This window comes from Ambystoma mexicanum, chromosome 1p (assembly GCF_040938575.1).
Source record: "Ambystoma mexicanum isolate Mex_15411 chromosome 1p, UKY_AmexF1_1, whole genome shotgun sequence".
Taxonomy (NCBI): Eukaryota; Metazoa; Chordata; class Amphibia; order Caudata; family Ambystomatidae; genus Ambystoma; species Ambystoma mexicanum.
In genome coordinates this window covers 355268626-355291603 of record NC_090921.1, presented here as the reverse complement: position 1 = coordinate 355291603, position 22978 = coordinate 355268626, and the positions used below count along the sequence as shown (strand labels likewise).

Here is a 22978-nt window from a genome sequence, read left to right as displayed (position 1 = left end):
AGGTTCTTCACAGCTACTCCTGGCGGCAGTCCCCGAACAGGAAACAGACTGCCAGTTCACCAGGAATGTCTCCACACACACTGCCTCTCTGCTTTGCTCCACACATGGTCCGCGTCCCCCAGGTCTCTGCGACTTCCACAGCTGCAGCTGCACCCGGGCTTGGATGCAGATGGCTTTTCTTGTTCCTCTGTTGTACAGCAGCGTCTGCTGCCCACCTTCTAATATGAGGGCTTCCGGTCCTGCAAAGTCCCTCTTGCAGGTCTCCCGTGATCGTTGCTGGCATTTCTTCTCCCTGGTCTTGTTCCAACATGATGGATTCTCTCTGCTCTCTCTCTCTCAATGCATGATTTAGGGCTCCACCTCTTTAACATTATCAACAGGCTGCAGGTGAAGTGGGTTAGACTTAATTGCCTGACCTGTATAAGCCTGTTAGTGTGATATGCCTGATTGATCTTCATGACTGGATGCCTCCAGGCTCCTCATCTTCGTCCTAGAACTAGTGGTGTTTTCAAAATGATGTCGGCCCTATTCTTAGCTGCCTCTCACTCTTCTCAGTATTTGGTGGGAAACTACAGGGAAACAGGATTGACAATATCCTATGAAAACTAAGGGAGGGTAGTGTAGGTCAGTGTTAGTAAAGGGGGGATACCATGTCTCGCCTTCAAGCGCTTTCTTCCCAACCCTCAAGGACCCTCCACCCAGGTGATCCTCCCTCTCTTGTCCACCCCCAGGGTCTGGATCCAAAAGCAATGGCCCTTACGTGGCCACCTGAGCAGAAGTTCCCTGGGGAGTGATGTTAGAGTACCTTCAGGTTTCTGACAGAAGACCATTGTTCTTTAAAAGATATCACCACCATTGTGTCTTCTAGTGATAACACACTTCTTCTTCTTACTCGCTTGAATACGTCAGGCTTTTGATTTGCTTTTCTAGGTGGGTATCGGTGGGGGTCGCGCAGCAGGGACACTGACCTCTTCCTCTAAATGCTCCTCGTTGTTTATATATGAGTCCTTATCCATCCTGGCCCTCCTTTTTCTGTTTGGCGAGACACTCAGCAACTGCCGTTGTCATGCTTCCCATGACGTCTTTTGTGATATTTGTGGCAGCCGTTTTCACATGCGGCTCAGCCAATTCAAAGCTGTGATGTAGGAAGAGCATTGCGCATCTAAAAATACTTCCAAAGATTCTGCCGATTACTGCACCATACATAACGGGGGTGTCACTAAAAAACGGCTGATCGGGGTAACCGGCCTGGTTCATGTAATATTCCATATAGACACCAAGGGTGCCATAGTTCTTCACGACAGCCATTATAATGCTGTTTTATTAGTCTTTCAGCCAGAGCTGTCTGAAGTGCAACCACAGCCATATTATTCTGTCTTTAAATGATGCAAACTGCCCCTGGTCCTCACTCATCTGCATGTAGATAGTGTCGAAATGGTTTTTACAGATGGGGACCTAATCCTGCTTGTTGTATTGAATGTTCACAACATCATTGTTGTTCCCTTTCATTTCCACGTTTTTCTACTTCAAATTAATCTTTTTATTGATTTTTTCAAGGTACAGATATAGCATTAGGTATCATTCGAATTATGCTTAGATAGATGAGTAGAATCCAACAAAACAAGAAACAAACAGTAAACTACAACAAAAGAAGTCTGGGGGAATCAGAGGGAACGGAAGGGTGGACAGCAAAAGTACTTAGTGGGTTATGTTAGGGGGACTTCGAGGTCCAGGTTCCGAGCACAGTGTTTGTGAAACTGGAGTAAAAAAGGCTGCACAGGGTCGAGGGACGATTACTTCTGAGGACTCTGGCCGATAGATGGCCTGTTAGTGTCTCCTGCATATGGTCAGCTGTCATTTCAGTCGTGCTTTGCTACCCAGCGAAGGGTTGAAGGTTGTCTCACCACTCCTGGAAATTGCTGCGCATAATCCAAAAAAGGGTGGCCAGACATTGTAGAACTTGCTTCTATTTCCAAAACGGAAAGCTGTTATTTTTTCTGCAACTGTAATGTCCCAGCACATGGTCCACCACATGGGGACTACTGGACCCTCTGGGTGTTTCCATAATCTTGCTATCGAGATTTGTGCTGCTGTAAGTAAGTGAGAATACAGCTCTGCTATGCGACCAGTCATCAGGAACTGACCTTCGCCTGTAGCACCTAGTAGGAGTTAACCCGGATCCCATGGGATTGGTAGACATGTGATCAGTCTGATTTGTTTTAATACTTCTTTCCAGAACTGTGCGGTTTTGGGACACGACAACGGGAGATGCAACAAAGTACCTGTGTCCGGGCATTCTCTCCAGCATTGCGATGGGATTGTTGGATTGCTTTTGTTTAGGATCTCTGGTGTTAGGTACAACCTGTAACATACTGTTATTGCTCCTTTGTTATTGACGCACTTTGAGCTTTTGTGAACTCGTGTCCAGATGCAGCTCCATTCCTCCACCCCTTGTACTTTGCCTATGTCCTTTTCTCATTCTGCATGTAGGCTTTTTTTTGCTGGGGTTCGTTCAGTCTAGTAATATATATAGGGTGGATATTTGCCTGGGGGAGGGTGTGCTGTTAGAGTTTGCTCTAGTGCCGTTAATTCTCTGCCTCCGTTCTTTTTTATTGTGTTGTGGGATAGCCAGTGCCTAAGTTGCATATAGCGAAATCTCTCGGCTTCTGGTGCTGGAAATTTAGTTTTACATGCTTCAAATGTTAGTGGGGCACCATTCGAGGAAAAGACTGCTATGTTCTACAAACCTCCTTCATTCCATCTATCAAAGCCGTTTGGTGTGATTCCCGGGGTGAAGTCAGGGTTGTCCCAAATTAGGGAGAGGAGGCCCACGGCACTCCTGTGGTTCCATTGACGAGCCACCTTTTTCAAGCACTCCACCGTGATCCTGGTTGCTGTTAGAGGGCCAGAAATGGGAGGATCTTGGGGCCTTATTATGTGTGAGAGTGATTCTGGTGGGTTCTGTCTCCAGTCTTCTTCCAGCTTTTTCCATCGGGGTTGGTTGGTGCTAACTTTCCATGTGAAGGCCTGTGAAAGTTGCGTTGCGAGGCAGTATCTGGTGACGTCCGGCACTCCCAGGCCACCCGACCCTGAGCCCCGGAGCATTATTCGCTTTGCTATACGTGGTTTCTATCCGCCCCAGACGTATTTCAGGATGTCCGCTTGTAGCTACAGTAGGGGCTTTTTAGGGATGGCTGTCGGGAGGGTCAGACAGTGATAGATCAGTCTTGGGACCAAATTCATATTTAGTGCTGTAATTTTCCCCACCCATGACGCCTCTTGTTTCTGCCAGCGAGTTAGATTGCTGCATAGTTCTTGAAACAGTAGCAGGAAGTTTACTTTGTATGTTCTTTCAGTTTTGCTTGGGATCCGGACTCCCAGGTAGCTGATGTGGGATTTCGCCCACGGAATGGGATATCTGTCTGCCAGAGTCTCCATTAGCTTTCTCAGCATTTTAATGCCTAGGGCTGTGGACCCTGAATTCCGCTGCTTCCCCAAATGCTTCTAGTTCTTGCCACAAAGCTCTCATGGAGGATCCAATCCGGTTTACCGTTAGTAGGACGTCATCCGCATACAGGGCTGTTTTGTATGATTTCCCCTTTACTTCCATTCCTTGTATTGATGGGTTCTGGCAGATTCTGCTGGCATACGGCTCCATGGAAAGCGCAAAAATTAGTGGTGACCCCTGTCGAGTGCCTCTAGTTATGGCGATTTTGTCCGATCTAGGCCATTTATTCTGAGTGTCGTGGTTGCGTGTTGGTAATTAGCTAAGGTCCATTTCTCGAATTTTGCCAAATCCAAAGTGGTTTAAGGTCTCCTCCCATATCCCCAGTCCAGCATATCAAACAATTTGTGCGCTTTGAGTAAGAGGACTGCCATTTCCCTTCCAGCACTGTTTGCCGATTCTATTATGTTTAGTGTGCGGCTGGTGTTGTCCTGTGTGCTGCGGCCAGGGATAAATTCTGTTTGGTCTGGGTGGATCAAGTCTGGCAGAATTTGCACCAGTCGGTGTGCGAGAATCTTTGAGAATACTTTGGCTTTGTTATTCATTAGAGTGATGGGTCTATATGACACACAGTGGTCTAAGTTTTTCCCGGGTTTCGGAAACAGTACTGTTAGGGATTCTTCCATGGACGTGGTAATGGTACCTGTAGAAAGGAATTAATTGTATAGGGTTGCCAGGTGGGGGGTTAGAATATGAGCACATTTCTTGTAGAATTGGGTTGTCAGCCCGTCAGGGCCCAGGGCTGTGTTTTTCAGGGAGAGAATGGTTTCAGCCACCTCCTCTGTCGGGTTAGGGAGCTCTAGGGATCCCATTTAGTGATGTGTATTTACTTTTTGGGCCGTAGTTAGGTACTGGAACTGGGCTGCCTTGTTTGTTGGGGCGCCGGACATAATGCCCCTGTGGGATTCTGTCAATATCCCCAGTTTCTCTGATTCCTCTTAGTGGAGTTTGCCGCTTGGATCTAGGAGGCTGTGGATATTGTTCTGTGTGTGCAGTTTTTTAAGTTTGCATGCCAGCAGACGCTTTGCTTTGTTACTGTTTAGGTAGTAATACTGTTTTGTGTATGCCAGGGCTTTGGTCGATAGATCTGCTAAATGCATTTCCAGAGCTGCCTTTGCCTTTTTGAGCTCCCTGCCTGCTTTTGTAGTTTGGCGTCTCTTAAAGCTTTCCTCCAGCTGCGCAACCTTCTCTTCCAGCTTGGATTGCTGTAATTGGTTCCTTCGTCTATGTGCTGCTGTGCAGTTGATTGCTACTCCTCTAATGACTGGCTTTATCGCATCCCAGACAGTTGCCTCGGAGGTGCCTTTTGCTGTGTTTTCCTTAAAATAATTTGTGAGACACTCCGATAGCTCTGTGATGGTCATAATGTCTGTCAGGATGTGGTCTTGCAGTTTCCAGAATCTTTGTGGAGGGTCCGACAGCCCCAGCACTCGCAGGCACGTGATCACTGGGGCGTGGTCTGATATTATCCTGTGTCCAATTTGCATATCTTCTATGCATGGGAAGTGGACGCAGGATGCTAACAGTAGGTCTATCCTCGAGAATCCTTTATGGACATGCAAGTAGAATGTATAGTCTCGGACCCCTTTGTTGGCCAGTCTCCAGATGTCTATGGTCCCCGTCTCCCTTAGGAATTCTGCCATCCCCAGCGCCTTGGCAAAGTCCTCCCTGGTGGGCGGCAGTGTTTTGTCAGTGGTCGGGTCCAGAGTTGATATCGCCACCAATTAGTAGGCAGCCCTCTGTGAAGGTAGTTATGGTTGGGGAGGATACTGTGGAGGAAATGGTCTTGAGCATTGTTTGGGTAGTAAATCATGGCAACAGTGATTGGTAGCTCGAACAGGAGGCCCTTAAGCAGGAGGAATCTCCCCTCTGGGTCTCTCTTGACTGTGATTTGCATTAGAGGGACCTCATAGCTGATAAGTATGGCCACTCCTCTTTTCTTCTGCCCTAATGAGGCAAAGTAACGCTTAGGGTATTGAAGAATGGAATGCTAATCCGTTTTTCGTTCGCCATCAGGAGGTGAGTCTCTTGCAAGCAACGATGCTGGCTGCAAGCTGGGACTACTGCCGATCAACCGTCTTTTGTTTATCCGGGAAGTTCAGGCCCTGTGCATTCCATGTTATTATGGCAAGTTCCCTATCAATGTTTATCATCTGGGCAGTGCCTTACAGTGCTGTGTGTTGCCCCCCCATGGTTCCTGTGGGTGATTTTGCTCCAGCCCGCAGAACCTTTTAAACGTTAACTTTGGGTCTCCCATGGTGAGCAGTTTCTTTTGCTGTATTCCTTGTCCCCCATTGGAGATCCCCTCCACTCAATGAGTCCCTCCTCTACCCCCCTCCCAACCCCACTCTAGAAGAACAGGTTGTCAGGACCAGCCCTCGACCAACGGGGTGTCTGGCAAGGCCAAGGCAACCAACTCATTTGGAGGCAACTGTGCCTCTTGTGAACTTTGGTGAAAACTTGGCATTTTGGCTTTCGGTATATCATAGGATTAGTAGACTGTGCTTGCTGCCATTAGGGATCAGGCTCCTCCATTTCTGCCATTCTGTGATAGGTTTCAGGGCTTTCCTTTTCGTGAGTATGGTGGCTGCTAGGTCCTGATATAAGGAGATTGAGGCATCCCTGAAGTTTATGCGAGCTGAGCTTCTGGCTTCCCGCATTATCTCCTCCTTCATTTTATAGTAATGTATTCTTGCCAGCACATCGGGTGGGATCAACAAGCTCTGTTTTGTTCTTGTTCTATGCACCCTGTCTAGTTCAAGGGGGGATTCATCTGGCAGAGTCAGAACGAAGCGGAATGGCTCGCTTACGTAGTGCTCCTGTTCTGCGTCCCAGACTAATGCTGGGATTCCCCTTAAGTGGATGTTGTTTTGCCTAGATCGGTTTTTAGCATCCTCCTGCTTAAGCTCGCGTGCCTCATATCTGGCTTCGAGTGCCGCATTTCCATCTGCGCCCTCCCCGATTTCGAATTTGTGCTCATATAATGTACTTTCAATTTCCACTGTTCTGTTTTCCATTTCCCCCACTCGCTGTCATAAGTGGTCCCCTTCGGGTGTCTACCATAACAGAAGAGAAGGCCTGTGCCCCCTCAAGAGACCTACATGTTCTTGTTAGTTAGGGCCTTGGCTATTGATTTTGGAGGTATGGGGTCAGGAGAGCCAGCTCTCCCGTCAGTGCTGGGTGTAGCAGAAAGGGCTCACCGGGCAGTCACGTGTCTTCCTGAGCTGCGGGGCTGCAGGCTGCGTGGGGGCTCCATGGCGATATTGCTGGAGGCTTTGTTAGGGTTGCTGTTGTAATCGCGACAGCCGCCTGTGGGTTTGAAATGTCCTCGTGGGATCAGTCCCCCGTGTGGTGGCACACCCCTGGTCCTCAGCAAAAGGCAAGGGTAGTTGGGGGTGGGGCAGCAGAGCTGTGTGAGCGGCCCATATTGTTGCGCAGCAGGTGCGGCCCTACCTTTCCGCAAAATGTTGAGAGGGTGACTCAGCGGGTGCAGGTTGCAGCTTGCTTCATAAGGCGGGGAGACCACGCTGTCTCCGAGCATAGGGGCCACAGAATCCGCTCTGTGGGATCTGGCTAGCTTCTCAGATGCAGTGCTTCTGCATGCGTCTGGGCTCCTCCTTGCTGTTCGCCCCTCAAAGGTGTTAGATGCACTGGGAGGCTCTCCGAGGGTGCTCTAAATGTTTTCCGTTTTCTGTGGTGGGGTAGCTGGCCAGATCCCAGCTGCAGTTTCACCCTTGTTGCAGGAATGTCGCTCCCTTCATTCAGGGTCCGGGGCAATGCAGGATGGAGGGGATTCGCCCACTGTTCTCGCCCTATCTGCACAGCATCCCATTTCTATGATCCCTGTGTAGCTGCGTTGAAGCTCGTTAGCTTCTTCGATGCTGCTCCGGGGTAGGGCAGGGGGTGACCGTCTCGCTGGCCACCTGCATGCAGACCTCTGCCAGACATTCTGTTGCGGCGGGTGCCTGGGGTGCTAGGTTTCGTGGGGGAGCTCTCCCGTTGCAGACTGCTGGTGGGATCGAACTCCGGTTGCAAAGCAGCCGCGGCTACAAACAGCACCCCGCCTGGGCAGCTGCAGTCACTCCAGTCCATGGGCTGCCAATGTCCATCATCTGAACAGTTCCTCAAGCCTCACAGTGTTGGTGTTCCAGGCTAGCCCCGCCATTTTGAGTGCCTTCTCTTCATGTCCACGGCATACTATGCATCGGCCGGGGCACATCTCCCGGACCAGGTGCTGGTGAGGGTCGGGCACTCATCTGTGCATGCCGAGTATTATAGAGAGCAGGTTACCTTCTTTTTTGCCTCAATTATATGGTTTCCACTGGTGCATTTTCGTTGATTGCGTGGCTCTAGCCGGGAGCTACTATGAAGCCGCTCCAGTTGCCATGGTCCAAGCCACGCCCCAATTGTCATGGTTTTAAGCTGGACCTCCAGTCTTCCTATTTCTTGTCAGTCAGACAGTCGCTTCAGGAACCGTGAGCCTGCAGGAACGTCCGCCTCAGCTACAGCTTCCTCTCCGTTTTAAGGTACTGTGCAAATCCGGTTGTTCGTTCCCTTAAAGAAAGGGGAACGAAATAATGTTCCATGAGAGACAGACAACAAGGGATAACTGTTAACCCTTTCCAGTACTCTATGTAAGATAGTTTGTACTGGGTCTGTGAATTTAAAATGACTAATAAAGTCAATGGCAACTTTACATGTTCTGGGAGACAGTAGTCAGTCCCGGAAAATGGAGTTTAAAGTGGGAAGTCTGAAAAAGACAACCCTGTGTCACTGCACTAAAGGTGCTGTGTGACACACAGTAAAAAGATGATGCCTATGGAGTAGATGAGGCTCCACAGTCTATGAACACAAAAATGTTAAACACACAGCAAAACACATGTAAGAGTGGGAAAAAAGGCTCACAATCCTAGAAATCCAGCAAAGCTGCTGAGGGACTCAGTAGGCAAGGGAAATTGGCCATTCTGGAGAATTCTCCCTAACAGCTTTAACTGCGGAGTGTGTTACGTAGTGATGCACCCAGTGTTGCTTTAGAGGACTCTTATTTAAAAACTCCTTACTGTCGTCCGTCTGTAGGTTAGTGGGGACTCAGCCTTTGTTAAACATGAGCTTAAAAGACGTTGCCATGCTGCAACCCGTCTTTTTCTTTAAAGCCTCAACATAGGCATATTTTGATAGAATGTTGATGACGGCTAGTATATAGTGGAAACCATTGTTCTCTAAAGGGAACTGGCTGAAATCCATAATATCTGCCTGCCATTTTTGATTGATGTCAGATACCACGGTCATTATTAGGGAGAATTCTCTCTAAAGGCTAATTTCCCAAACCTAGTGTTTCCCCCAGCAGCTTTGCTGGATTTTTGGGGTTTATTTTTTTCTCCTGCTAAGAGTGACACTCTTTTTCTCCCACTCTTGGGCATGATTTCAGAATGTCCTTTGACTATGTAATGTGTTTTATGGGCTATGGGGTCTTTTACTCCATAGGGCTTCATGTGTTTTTGGTATGTGTGTTACACAACACCCTCAGTGCAGTAACACAGGGGTGTCATAGTGACCCCCAAACATAGACTCCATACAATGGGAATGACTACTGTCTCCCAGGACATGTAAAGTCCCCATTGACTTTACTAGTCTCAAATTGTGAACAGAACCAGTACAAACCATCATATTGTGGAAGTACTGGTAGGGGTAATTCGATTGCCCCTGGGTCTGTTTTCCAAGGGGGCACTGTCCAGTCCCCCCTTGTCGAGTTTCTGGCTGGTGGCAGTGGATACCACGCAAAATATTCCACCAGAATATTTCCTATAGGATTTTCTGTCATGATGCCTACCCCCGGGCATCAGGACCAAGCCCATCAGCTCCGGGAGCAGGCATCCAGATTCTTATTAAAACCCCAACAGCCCCGGCTGGAGGCTGTTTGGGTTCAGTCCTGGCGCCTTAGGCACCAGGCTCATCATAGAAATCAGTCCTGGCGCCATAGGCGCCAGGCTCATAGACTTTACTTACCTGATGCAGACCATGCTGCAAGTGAGTCCAAGCCAACGTGAGGCCTGGATGGGACTATTTTATTACATGGACTATTTTTTACTCGGGCGTGGTTCTGGGGAACTTCTTACCTGGAACTACTTTGGAGGCTATTAAAACCACGCCCGAACAGCAGCACACGCTTCGCGTTATTCTGCATCCAGCAGCGTGACGCTCACCGTGCCTGCAGTCAGCATCCAGTCTTCTGCCACGCCCGCCTCGAATCTGGAGCTCCTAAAACAAAGAGGAAAGAAAAGGACAAGGTTAGAAAACAAACTATTTTCGAATTCCTCACCTGATTCTGGATCCATCTCGCCTCCGGAACTGGAAAGAACATCATTTCAGTACGCGTCGCATCTCCAGCTGCAGCGCCGCGCCATACTCACCAGTCCTCGCAGCATCTTTCGATTCGGCGCTGCGTCCATCATTTCTTCGTCGAACTCCGGCACCTGAGGGACAAAAGAAAACAACAAGGTGAGTTGAGAGAACCAACAAATATAACTCTTATCACCATAGACTTACCTGATTTACCACCGGAGGCATTATTCTATAACTCTCCACATCTTCATGTGCCGCACCTGCAAAGAGAGAGAAAACAACACGTTAAACACGTGCAACATTTACCGGACAGCGTAGGGTAATACAGACTCTTACCTGAGCGCCACCAGCTACCACCAGAGCATCTTCTCACAAACTCAGCTGCAAGACAAGGAAGGAAGGGGGAAACAAGAGTGAACATCGGACATATTGAACTCTATGAACTTGATACTTACTGGTCCTCGCCAAGAACCTCAGAGTCAATACTCTCTGGAACTCTCCCACGCCTTCAAACCAGTGAAGTAACTGGCATCAATGCGCCCCTGCAATCCATGCAGGATGGAGAACTCATCTTTCAAGAGTATAAGGTGAGATTGCTGAGAGGGCACTTCGGAGGTGATTAGTGGGGAGGACTGTGGGGGGTGCCATCACTTGAATCCACGGGTGGCTAAATCCATCTCTCCACTTGCAGGAGAATACTTCTACGGGTCAAGCAGACAAGATTAGGAGAGCCAGTCCAGTCAGTCATCTCTGCACTACGCATAACATTGGTGGAGACCACAGCCATCCGGGTCCGACCGACGCCCCTGTGGGAGCCAGGTGAGCGTAACATTTTCCCATTCGTTTTAAACACACCACTTTTTGGTGCAATGTTAAAGATACCTCCAGGTTATTTATTTAATATTTATTCCCCGGTTGGGTCTTTTTACCAGGACTCGGTTTTAAAATGGCGTTTGTGTTCGCCTCTGAAACCCTAACCCAAGTCGAACCCTTTGTTCCACTTTTGTCGGGCTTCTGCACAGAAGCCTCCAAAAGTGGTGCCAACCTGTCTGGGTCTAGAGGATGTGTGGGAGGGGGGAATAGGCACCCTGGACTGAGTTGCCTTGGCAACTCAAGTCGCACTCTTGTGTGATTGGCCCAGTGGTGAGTTGCCCGGCTCACCACTTAGCATGTTTGATTGACAGCTAGGCTGATGAATGGGGGTTTTCTGCATAAAAGCAGGGCTTTGGGGACTGGAACTTCGGAAGTCGCCACAGGACCTAAAGAATCCGAAGAGGGGAGAAGCTGAGCCATCTATAACGACAACACCACCGGTGGAGCCCTGCTGTACGAAACTCACCACTTTCCCGACGACAGAGAAGATCTTCTTCCAGGAGAGTCTTCTTCCCTTTGAGCTGGTGGGACCAACCAGTTCGCCTTTTTCGCCTTTCTGGATCGTCTCGTGGTCGAATCGCCCGTGCCAAGCACCCCGGTGACCGGATAGCCACGCTTCACCACTACTGTGAATAAAAGGGTAGTACCTTTTAACCGAGAAACTCTGCGGCTAGTTTCTTCCCTGGCAGTGCAACGACCTCCAGCTTTCCTCCATGTCGAGATCTTCTCTTCCCCCGACTTGCACCCGCTGCCAGGAAGAACTGCCCCCGCTGGAGCTTTCTCACTAGTTCAGGTACTGTGTCCCGCCTGGTCTCCCTTGCAACAGACTGTCCAAGATGTCTCGTAAATCCTTGACTCTCCATCCTGGGGTGACCTCGGACCTGTTAACATTACCTTTCTAACTTGATCCAACCTCTTTTGACTTTTCTGCAAAGACCTTGAGTGCATTTCCACTGTGTGATCTTGGGCACATTCCGCCTTGCTCTCTCCAAGAGTGGGCCTGGCCTATGAACTTTTTGCTCTACAGTAGACCCTGCCTTTGTTGACTTGCTGTGGTTTTTTAAAAGTGTTGGTACTGTGTGTTTTTCCTATTCTGCCTTTTCTCTCCCTTTTTAAACAAATTATTGGAGTGCCATCTACGGTTACGCGCTCACCTCTGTTTTGCTAAATAAGTGGTGTCTTAACCTAGACTTGTCAAATAATTAATTAGGGAGGTGTATATACTTCTAGTGACTGTGTTTGAACTTGCTTGACATATTAGTGCCAGTGTATTTTTACAAGTGTGTTTTTAAATAAATAATTATATACTTTTATACCCAAGCTCTGGTCAGAGTTTGCTTGTACTACTGTATTTTTAACCCTGTTGTGTATACTCTATATACTGCCTAACTCTTCTTGAGAGAGGTCTGACTGCTCAGCCACAGCTACCAGGTAAATCCGGGTGGTGCAGACTGCTGCCAATTGGGTTTACTGCTAACTCCTGTAGACTTAAACTTTTTGCAGTGGTCCCTAAAGGAACTGCACAGGTTTCTGCCTAACAGTCATTCACCATTTAAAATGCTTTCGGGCTGGCTTGTGTAGCGTGTAGGCCCCCTCCCCTGAAAGTCATGTCTTGATCGCTTCACAGTTCATGGCATAGGCTGTCAACCCCTCCATAACTACCAACACCTCCTTCACCATTAAATATTTTTGACAACTTCAGGCCAGATATGTTCACCCAAAACCGCTCAACATAAAGACACAACCAGGTTTTATAAACAGATTTTTATTAACATTTAAAACATGTATTTTTATTCAGAATGTATTCACATTAAAGCACTGTAACAATCAATCCTGCTACAAGCTCCGTAGTACATGCGATTACTGCACAGACACATTGCACACGACTGCTTTGATAAGCAAACACGTCAACATTCCATTAGGCGTTCAGTTAGATATACATTATCCCCACCCACTTGCGAACTGTTTTCTCAATGATGTTTCTTTTTTTTTTAAACTGTTTATATTGAATTATACGTAAATATGTATAACACAAACAATCAACAGTGACCCCTACATCCTCCTAATCCCCTCACCCCACTCCCACACCTCACCCACCCCTGCCCCAAGTTGCACAGATACTCCACGTTAGGTGGTTCTGACAGCAATGCAAAAAAAACAATGTATCGTAAATGGGGAAGATTACCCTCCGGCCTACATTCTGACCCATAAACTGAACAGTCCTACTCGCATATCAAAAGTGGAACTATCAGGCTCAACAAGTCCTCAAATACATTATTAAGTCACCTGATCACAGTTCAAAGGATCTGAGGATCTTTCCTGCTCCCTTTGGTAACACCTAAACAAGGTCCAATAGTACATGGGTCTGCTGTTCGGCGGCAGTGTTTGTACATACAGCGATTCTAGTCTCTCGAATCTGGACATGGAGGAGATCCAATCTGAGAAAGTCGTTGCTCTTGATGCCCCCCAAGCTTTAGCAATTAACGATCTTACAACAATCGAGGCCATGTCTAAGAGACGCTCCTCACTCCAGGTTCCGGATTCTACCAGAGCTAACAGAACACTGCTGGGGAGTCGGATATTGGTGTGTCAAGAATAGTAGCCATGGTTTGCTGAATCCTAGTCCATAAAGCCTGTATCGGGTGGCACACCCAGGCCACATGAAAAAAATCAGCCGGTGACCTACCACATCGCTTACAGCTGGGGGACCTATCCGGGTAGAATGCACTTAGGCGGGCTGGAGAATAATACAATTGGTGAACAAACTTAAAGTGTATCAGACGCAGCCTATTATTCATAGCGATTTGATTAGTTTGTGTGCACACTATGCCCCATTGAGCCTCCGACACTGAGAATCCCAGACTCTCCTCCCATTTACTTCTGTATTAGTGCCCCGGGGAGGGCGGGGTGTTAGCCTGCACTATTCTATATAACGTAAAGATCACTTTACGCTTGTGCTGTGTAGAGGTTATGTAGGTTATGTAGGTCATGAGATCGGCAGGGCTACTGGGAAGGCCGGCCAAATAGAACGCAGCGTCTCCCTGAGCCTATAGTTGAGGAACATCGTTATAGGAGTCCAGTCACCCCTCTCCTTTAGTTCATCCCAAGTAACAAATCTACCCTCCAACACCAGGTCCCCCAGTGCATGAATACCCAGAGTCCTAAATTGCTTACAGAAAGCTTCCTCCTGAGTAAGTGGAACACCCCGGATATAGTAAATGGCCATGGGCCTCATTACGACTCAGGCGGTAAGGGGTTTACGGCGGCGTAAACAGCGCCGACCCTTACCGCCTGATTCCGAGGTCCCTTAGCGCCATGGAGGTTTTAACACCTGCTTTTAGCAGGTGTTAATATCCATGGCGCTAAGGGACCTTGATGTTAATTACGCCACCGTAATTTACGGTGGCGTAATTAACGCCTTCCCCACTCCCATTATGCCCTATGGGGCAAAAATGGGAATGGGGAAGGGTAAATGGGGATTGGGGACTTACCGCCCTGCCAACCTCGGAATGGGGCGGTAAGTCCGCCAACCACCATGGCGTAAACGTAGTTTACGCCATGGTGGTAAAGGTACGACCCAGGCGGTAACTTACCGCCTGGGTCGTAATGAGGCCCTATGTCTGGAGAGTACCAGCAACCCAGGCCTATTATCAGCTGTGCCTCCAACCTGGCACCATGTGCTCGCACTCCCCCCAATAACCCAGTCAAACTATCCGGGTAAGTTATAACCTTCTCCAAACATGTATGAGGGAGATCCAGGGAAGGGGCCCACCACCAAACTGCATACTGGGCTTGCGCAACAATATGGTAAAGGGGAGGTCAGGAATATCGAACCCACCCTGCAAAGACCCTCGGCCCAAATCAATCTGTTCAGCAGGCTCCTAACACGAACCCAGAATCTCGAGGGAGGCCAGATTGGCACATTATTAAAGATGTATGAAAATGTGGGTATAATCACCATCTTGGAGAGCGCAACTCTGGCCACCTGAGAGATCGGGAGGCGCATCCAAGAATCCACCTTATGTTCCATATTTTCCAGTGTCGACAAATAGTTGTCTTCATACAACTAAATGGGAGAAGTGGATACCCAAACCCCTAAATAACGGATCCCCTGAGGGCGCCAGTCAAGCTCATCCTCAATATCTTCCCGTGATACACGCGCACTAAGAGGAAGTATTTCTGACTTGGACCAATTGATCCGTAAACCAGAGAGGGCCCTAAACTCCTCAATCTCCCCCACAATTGGAGTCTAGTTATCCCTTGGGTGCTTCATGTAAGTCAACATGTCTTCCGCAAATGACGACACAATAGACGTGCACAAATGTATACTTATACCCCTATGTGAATGAAATTCACACAATGCACAGGCCACTGGCTCAATCGCCAAAGCAAAAAGGATGGGCGAGAGGGGACTCCCCTGCCTGGTTCCACAAGAAGGGAATATTGCTGCCGACTGCTTTTGATTAGTATACACTACTGCCCTAGGAGCTGTATACAACAGACCGATCCACTGTCGAAAGGTATTGCCTAAACCAGCCCGGCGGAGCACCTTGAACAGCAAGGGCCATTCGACAGAGTTGAAGGCCTTTTCTGCATCGAGGGCTGCGACAGCCATAGGAATTTCACTGTTGACTTTGTGCATCAATGAGAATAACCTCCTCATATTATTTTGGTTGGATCCACCTGGGATGAACCCAGCCTGATCTGGCAAAACCAGGGTGGGCATATGGGGAAGTAGCCTATCCGTCAGAATTTTGGCCAGGATCTTATTATCGGTGTTCATCAGGGATAGAGGTCTATATGACGAACAACTGCGCAGATCCTTACTAGGTTTTAGGAGAACCGTGACCAGGGCCGTCCTGTTAGTCTCTGCGAGGGTACCTGCAAGCCTGGCATGTTCAAACATGTTCCGCAGTGGCGGGATGAGTAGATCGGCATAAGCTTTTTAAATCTCGGCAGTGATGCCATCAATGCCCGGTGCCTTACCATTTGGGATGGAGTGTATCGCCTTAAGAATCTCCTGGTCAGAGGGGGGAACATTCCATAATGCGCCCTGCTCCGAGTCCAGCCACCCCAATGCCACCCTATCTAGATATTGGGTGATACTATCATGGCCCACCTCTAGCTGTGTAGAGTACAGCTTCTCATAAAATACCTGGAAGGTTTCATTGATAGCCAGATTGTCCCTAACCACATCCCAGTTTTCAGTCTCCGCCTCCAGGATTGCATTGTGCCGCAGTTCCTGTTTAATCGCCCAAGCAAGGGTCCTACTGGGGCGGTCCCCCTCAGAATATCTGGCTGCCGCTATAGGGTCCCCTAAAAATTGCTCTTCGCTGTCCATAAGTGTGCAAACCTCCGCCCTCTTCACCCCCAGCCGATCTTGTAACTCCAGAGAATCACCCTGAGTTTGCTCCCTTTCCAAGTCCTTGATCTCCTTCTCAAGGGTCGCTATAGATCTGCGTATACACTCCAAGACCCCCCCTCCCTAGACATACAGCACCCTCGGATATAGACCTTAAAGGTTTCCCAAACCACCCTAGGGTCTGCCACCGAATCCGTATTAGTAAGGAAAAATGCAGCTTTATCTCGATGGATATCTTCCCTAAAGGCAATATCTTTCAGTGCCCGCGCTCTGAATCTCCATCTAAGCCAACTCTTGGGAACTTGGGTTTACTAAATTCGGCCACTACAGGGGAGTGGTCTGACAGGGTACGGGGGAGGATTTGAGCGGTTTGGGTCGATCTGGCTATCTCTGAGGACAATTGGATATAGTCTATCCTGGAGGAACTGCCATGGACCCCCGAATAGAATGTGCATTCTCGGTCCAAGGGGTGTAACAGTCTCCAGGAGTCAACCAAGGAGTAATCCCTCGCTACTGACCACCACTTCTGGGCCGCCCGAGGTGTCATAGTTTGTGTGGATGAGGATCTGTCCATAGCCAATGTAAGAACGTCATTGAAATCACCTGCCCATACCACATCATATTGAGGAAATGTACGTAGGTGATCTGCGCATTTTTGAAAGAATTCTGGGCAGTCATAATTAGGACCATATATATTAATAAAAAGTATAAGCCACCCCGAAATTTCTCCCTCAACCAAAACAAATCTGCCTTCCGAGTCAGAAACCACTTTGTGCATTTTGAACTCAAGAGATCTATGTATTTATATAGCTACCCCCCAGGAATGGGAGGAATAGGAAAAGCCATACCTATGGATCCCCCAGCCCGTTAAATTAGGGAGGTTGTGTGTTCTAGCCAAGTGAGTCTCCTGGATACACAAAACATTTGCATGATGGTTCCTTACATAATTTATAATAAGACATGTTTTTTTACTATTTGTTAACCTACGTATATTCCACGTTAATATGGTTATATCCCCTCCACGCTGAACTTCACCCACTGTGGAGGATGCTGCTTCATACCCTGATTGCAGGAGAATGCTACCAGTTGTAGAATTAGACTGTTGTGGTTTGCACCTTGTGTATTTTCAGGACCAAAGCCAGTACTTATATTACAGTCTGCACATATAGCAACTTGAAGTCCCCCCTTTCCCCTACCCCAGACCAGCAACACCAACACATTAACCAAACTAATTCAAATCCCCACCCCTCGCCTACTCCAGAAACCCCAATCTACTGGCCCCCTAATCCCACCCCCCACGCTATACCCCTCAAGCATCAAATAAAACATAGCTAAGTAGCCACTGGGCACGGGGGAGCTGGCGGCTACTGCGACTCCTAAGACTCAGAGGCTCGATACAATTGTTACATTATACTTTGGTAACCCACATAGAGGGAGCACTAATTACTGTATTCCAACATTGCATAATGAATTCAAGTTCAGCTACAGCCAAAGATTGGCAAAGTTTCACAACTCAACCACATGCGCACTCAGGCCCCAACTCTGTCAGGAGGACCCTGGTGAGGGGGGTCTAGGATCCGGAATGTTCATAGCAAACCTCTCCGATGATTCCGGAGTGGTAAAAAAAGAGACCTTTCCATCCTGCACCACTCTAAGTTTCGCTGGGTACATCATCGAGTAGCGAATCCCCTTCTTCCTTAGAATACCCTTAACATTTACAAAAGTTTTTCTCTGGTCCTGCACCTGCTGGCTGAAATCAGGGAATAATCGAATTATCGCTGAGCCCCATTGCAAATTCTTCTTCTCTCTCGCCACTCGCAGTAAGATATCACGATCCCTATAATTGAAAATTCAGGCAATGATAGCGCTTTCAGGAGCCCCGGGGCGGGGGGCCTAACCGCCAGCGAGTGCTGGACTCATTCAACCATAAACATACTAGTGACTGGTGGATTGTCCCGGACTTCTTTAAGGATCTGTTCAACAAAAAGTTCTGTATTGTCAATGTGTGTGCTCTCGGCCACCCCTGTAATCCGAATATTATTTCTCCTAGACCTCCCTTCAAGATCATCATTTTTAGCAGTAACTTTCTTGACTGTCTGTTGCAGGGATGCTACCTCTCGTTGAAGAACGGCAATCTTTTCTTCACCCTCCCCTATCCTCTGCTCCGCCTCAACATCCTCCCACACAATGGGCCTCATTCCGAGTATGGCGGTAAGGGATAGCGGCCTCCGCTAACGAGAGCGGTGGCGGTAATCCCTTACCGCCATACTCCGAGTTCCCTTTGCGCCATGGTGGTTTTAACACCTGCTTTTAGCAGGTGTTAAAAACCATGGCGCTAAGGGACCTTGATGTTAATTACGCCACCGTAATTTACGGTGGCGTAATTGACGCCTTCCCCACTCCCATTATGCCCTATGGGGCAAGAATGGGAATGGGGAAGGGTGAATGGGGATTGGGGAATTACCGCCCCGCCAACCTTGGAATGGGGCGGTAATTCCGCCATCCACCAAGGCGCTGCCGGTCCGGGTACGGCGTCAACCAAGGCGTTAATAGCGCCATTGGTTAGCGCCGTACTCGGAATGAGGCCCAATGTCTTGATGTGCACCACGACACATCCACTTTACAAGTTAAAGCATCTATTTTGGCCCCTGTCCGTACTGCCTTTTAGCGTCAGCAGGGTTTGGTTTAAGGCAGAAATGTCAATGCCGGAATCACCGGGCTCCCCATCCTGGCTGGACGAGGCCCAGTCTGCTCTGGCATATTGTTCCATCTTGGACTGTCATTTCTGATTGCCCATTCCAAGGGAAATGGAGTATGTCAACCCGATCCCACACACAGTTCACACCCACATGGGCACAGGCAGGAACAGGACCAAATGTATTTCAAAAGGACCAGGTCTCACGCCTACTGCAGGACTATTGAGCCCAGGGGGGAGATGTAACGAACCCCCAGCCATCTCCACCGGGCTCCAGCAAACTTATAGGCTCTGCCCGGCGCACCAAATTAGGAAAAAACGGGCACCCCAATGTACAAACAACCTGCGCCGATCAGTTCAGCAGTCGGGATATTGGCTCATCACGCCACAGCAAGGAACTGCTGACACAGTCACTACAGGTAGACCCTGGAGTCAGAGTGTCCAGCGTCAGCAGAGCCCACTGTTGGTATAGGATGGGACTCCAGCACTCCCCATCAGGGGAGTGGCGTAGTGGTAATAGCCCACCAAGCTCAGCACACCATTCCGCGGAGCCAACCAAGTCGAACCCTACCATCCCCTGTAGCTCGGATATGCGTGTCCTAGTCCAGGAGGAAGAGTAGCCCACAGAGCCCCCCACTATCCAACTGCAGAGAGAGTGAGCGCAGGATCTGGGCTTTGGGCAATCCTCACAGTATGAAATATGCCAGGAAGGAGGGGGCGCCCAACTCACCTCTTCCACGGCCTCGCCTCCACAACGCCGCAACTCCCCGGGGAGCCGACCAAACCACAGAGACCATGAATGGCTCAGCTGCCACGTCTTCACGCCGAGGGCTAGCCTGCACCCCCCGGCGATGCCGCCCACCAGAGCCGGGAGGGGGCAGGGACACCAGCACCAGCCGGGCCCCGACGAGGACCGTCCCTGTCAACAGACGGCAACCCCGCTGACCGTGGGCCGCCTAGGATCCAGCGCTGAGGGGGAGCTCCAGCTCCATGCGGCTGCCACTGCCGCAGGCCCCTGGTCAATTTTGCAACAGAACGCAGTCGCGTGTCAATGTGCAACTTCCAGGGAGTCCTCCAACCGTTACTGAAAAAAATATCGATTGAGAGTGTAGCCGACAATCGTTGTTGCTTCCCTTTAGGACGAAGTTCCCGAGCATCCGATGGAGCGCTTTCAGGCCGCGGCCATTTTCGATGCCGCGCAACAGTGCCCCCCACCCCGCTCAATGATGTTTCTAACACCCATCGGACACATTAATGTAAACTGCTTTATTTTCAAAAGGGGTTTATTCACTGACTCTATAGCCCATAATGGTTTAGACACGCACTGTTCAGCCCATACGCCAATGCTTATCTGTATCAGCTATTGCGTCAAGCACAGCAAATCTACTAGAAGTTCAGGGCACAACACATAACATATATTACAAAGCGAATTATCCATGTAAGATATTTCCATATAGTTGTGAGCATCCTGCTGGGGAATCATCAGTTTTATGTCCGTAGCACCATCTGTAAAAGTGTTGTTTTAAATACGGCCACTAATGCCGTAAACCTCTGGATAGCCCGAATATCAATGCGGGAGAGTGCTGTTGTGTCCGTATTGCTCTCCATTAGCGAGACACATTCCTTACACAGACTGTTAGCCCGTGCATTTTCAATTATTTTTGAACAGCAAGCACAATGAATAATAACATGATAATCTCTGGTATTTATTTTGGATGTTGTGATTTCTTGCTGATAGACTTGCTGATAGACTCAAACGCGTTCTCTGTCATTTTCATTCCTATTTCAATAACAATGGCTAATGTCTATACGCTGAGCTACTAAGCATGAACAAGTGCAGGTGCCTGAGTAGTCATTGAGAAATTGCGGCCCTTGAAGACCAGTGACGGCCACTTCTTATTTGTTAAGAAGCTGATATTAGATGCCAGGTGATTAAGGCTTAGTTGATACAGCTTCTCTAGGAAATCTAGTTAAACAGATATTTAAGTGTTTACCTTAGAGCTTTGCAGAGTTACGATGTATTATCACTATAAGCTAAACAGTCATTGACAGAGTACTCAACACCAAACCACACTTGGTAAAGGTTACAGATCATATATCATTCAGCAATGCCAATTTCGAGTGAGCCTTAAAAGTATGTGTGTGTGTGGCAAAGCTTTCTTTTTACATGAATTCTCCATCACACTCCAAAGAGAAAGAGTGGGTGACTTCCTGCAGGAAGAAAAGGGTCTCATGTTTACCATTTTGCTGTTTCGAGTAAAAACTGTTCAATATTTGTTTTCATTTTTAACACCATTTTATAATGTAATGCTAGTTTTTATCTTAATCCACTCTCAATTATGAACCGAAAGGTTTTACCTCAATGTTATTTGTTTGCCTATTAACAAAATTTACATTTTGAAACATTTTAAAATTCCCTTTTTAATGAAGCATCAATTTTTTCTGTAACATTGTTTTTATGCTATCTAAATAGCTTCTTTGTAGCAACCAATTATTTGCTTATTGTTTTGGTATCCAATTATTTACTTGCAAATTGTAAGGTTTCCTTTTTAATGAAAAATCCTGATGTTCCTTTCTTGATAGGAGCACTAGCGATTAAATGTACTTACATTGGGCCTCATTACACGGTAGGCGGTGGACCAAGGTGCTAATAGCACCTTGGTCCATGCCGGTAAAATATCGGCATCGCCTTGGTGGAAAGGGGAATTACCGCCCTATTCCAAGTTTGGCAGGGCGGTAATTCCCCCTTCCATCATTGCCCTCCCCCATTCCCATTTCTGCCCCATAGGGCATAATGGGAATGGGGAAGGTGCTAATTACGGTACCGCAAATTTGCGGTGCCGTAATTAGCACCAAGGTCCCTTAGTGGGTTGGTTTTTAACGCCTGATAAAAGCAGGCGTTGAAGTACCAACCCGCTAAGGGACCTCGTAGTAAGGCGGTAAGGGTTAACGGTCACCGGTACCATTACCGGTGACCGCTAACCCTTACCGCCTACCGTGTAATGAGGCCCATTGTGTCCATTTTTGGTTCTCATACTTCCTTCTGACAGAATGTAAAGCTTTTACCGTACTAATCTGTCTTCTACAAGGGACACGTCTTAAAAACATAGATATGGCATTAGATTGTGGCAACTTCTTAGAACTTTTTAGAACTGTTTTCTGCTCTATTTTACATTTGTATCTGTCCAAATCATGCTCAAATAGGGTTATAGTTCCCTCAATGTAGATGTTTTCCTTTTTAAATAGGACAGAAAACAGCATGCCTGTCTACTGCTTTTGACCTTGGAAGTAAGTAGTGTAATCTAACAAAACAGGGGGTCACACAGTTCATGACACATAGTGGAGCATAACACACAACATCAACAACCCTTATCACAGGACACGTCCCATTGCCCCAATGCAGCCATGGGTTTAAGCCTTATCTGCTTTGCAACAAATTGTCTCTTCCAGGAGATTGGCATCCCGGGAGGATAGCTCAGCGGCAGCGTGCGCGTTTTGGAAGCAGGACGACACGAAGCAACAACAGGTTCGATCCCCGGGTCCGCGCTTAAAAACCCCTGGGTGTTTAAGCGCGTTATAAATACGCAACTAAGAGAAAAAAAAAAAACAATTACGCAACTAAGAAAAAAACAAACAATCCCTGTAACAGCGCCTGTAACAGCGCCTCGATGCCTGCGGGCTGTGTGAGCGCTTTATAAATGTTAAAAAAAAAAAAAAAAAAAAAAAAAAAAAAGCAGAGCAGGACTATATGTAGTGGCAGCGGGCCATCATGTGCACCCATCTCAACATGGACCATGCATCTACTTACAGGAGGGTACAGTGAAGCACTACCAGTCTGACTACGTGTTACAAGGCCATACCTATGTCAGCAGTGAGCTAAAACAGTATAGCAGCATGAAACTGTTGTCTAAACCTTGCTGAACTATGAATAATCATTATCCCGAATCAATCCACCTTCCACCACAGTATACCCAAGCCATCATTCCTTTGCATACATTCATCTAAATATCTACATACATCATTGTTACGTTTAAGGCAGGAATTCAAGATTCCATAGATTTTTTAAATTGTATCTTTTTTGATGTGTACATTTTTCTAGCCCCACAGTTTTTTTAATGAGATGATTTTATTGTGAACAAACGTTGTAATTTCCTAGCTATATTAGGTGTAAAATGAAGCCTGAGCCTACTCATAGTGGCAA

At 47.9% G+C, this 22978-nt stretch overlaps 1 protein-coding gene across 1 annotated transcript in view; it reads right to left on the bottom strand.

The window, feature by feature from the left end:
- Positions 1–22978, bottom strand: part of LOC138483022 (sodium/iodide cotransporter-like) — a 642342-nt gene that overhangs the window by 449172 nt on the left and 170192 nt on the right. The window lies entirely within an intron of this gene.